This window comes from Myotis davidii, unplaced genomic scaffold (assembly GCF_000327345.1).
Source record: "Myotis davidii unplaced genomic scaffold, ASM32734v1 scaffold122, whole genome shotgun sequence".
In the NCBI taxonomy this organism is placed as follows: domain Eukaryota; kingdom Metazoa; phylum Chordata; class Mammalia; order Chiroptera; family Vespertilionidae; genus Myotis; species Myotis davidii.
Window position 1 is genome coordinate 1,389,449 of NW_006293234.1, and position 1,745 is coordinate 1,391,193.

Genomic DNA, 1,745 nt, shown 5'->3' on the forward strand with positions numbered 1-1,745 from the left:
GGGTCGAGGCTGGGCTGAGGGACACACACCCCCCATGCACAAATTTCATGTACGGGGCCTCTAGTTAGAAATACAAATCAAACAAAATCTTTGGGATTTAAGTCTAGGCTGAGGTCTTAGACTTGACACCAGTAGCACAATCCATGAAAGGAAAATTTGATAAATTGGACTTCACAAAAATTACAACTTTTTCTTCATGAAAGACCCTGAAAGCCAATGGAAAGAGAAGGTGTACTAGCACACCAAGAGAAAATATTTGCAAACCTTAAATTGGGCATAGAATTAGTCTATAGAATATATAATGAACTCGTAAAACTGAATAATAAAGAAGTCCAATTAGAAAATCGGCAAAAGACACAAATAAACATTTCACTGAAGAAGATATACAGATGGTAAATAACCATATATAAAGCTTTTCAACATTATTAGCCACTGGAGGAATGCATATTAAAACCCAATGTGATATTTCTACACACCTACCAAAATAGCTAAAATAAAAAATTGTCATAACACAAAAAGCTGATGAGGCTGCAGATCGCCCATACATTGCTGGGGGCAATGCAAAATGGTAGCCACGCTGGAAAACAGATTGGCAGTCTGTTATAAAAGCAAACATGCAACTCAACATACAATCAGCAATTGCACTTTGGGGTATTTATCCCAGATAATTAAGAAAAAAACTTTGTTCACACAAAACACACATAAATTTATATGTACCTTTTGCACACAAATATTTACAACACCTTAATTCAGCAATTTTCAACTGTTGTGCTGCCAGAAAATTTAAAACATGCAATAGCTGACTATTTAGTCAGGGGAACCAACCTCTTTCCCCTTAGATTTTCAAATAAAAACTGACAACAGCAACACAATAGCCATCCAGTGTGAATGAACCAAAATTATACTTTTTTTTCCAGATCGGCCAAAAATATATTTTTTGGTGTGCCAAACAATTTCAGTAATTAGTTTATGTGTGCTATGAGATGAAAAGTGTTGAACATTACTGCCTTAATCCATAGTAGCTAAATAATGAAAACTACTCAGCCATTGTGACCCAGATATTGCACTAATAATTTTACATATGTTAACTCATTTAGAATTTGCTATAAGTCTATGAAGTAGAGAGTATTACTAACTTGATTTTACAAATAACGAGACTGGGCATAGAGAGGTTAAGTGGTAGAGGCTAGGAAGTCTGGCTAGCTCCAGGACCTGTGCGTTTTACCCCATGCTACCACTGTAGTAGAATCAGGTGGTAAGGTTCACGACCCTCACAATGATAATTTTGGGAGTCTGTTTTCTTTCTAGGTTTCTCTCCCCTCATCCTCCTTTTACGCTCTGTAGAAAACTAATGGCAGTTGTGTTCTCCATCCTTCACAAGGAGATAGTATCTTATTGCAATTTTAATTTCTGGATTAAGGTTGCTTCAGAAACCCCTTCCCTTATCCTCGGCAAACATCTTCTCCCATTCCTACCACTTCTGTTTCCAAACTGACTGTTTTCTCCGAAGCACCCTATTGCTACAAACAGCTCCTTGTTCACAAAGGTATCATCTCTTACCTCACGAGGAAAGGAGGCCACCAGCTCCTGGCCCACACGTATCCTGAAGCACTTTCTCCAACCAAGGTTAATGTCTTCATCTGAGCCCTCATGTGCTTTTCAACCTGTGGTCCTAGTTCACCTGTATGGGAATCACCTGGGATGCTTGTTAAACATACCCAACCCAATTTACATGTCAAATTTAT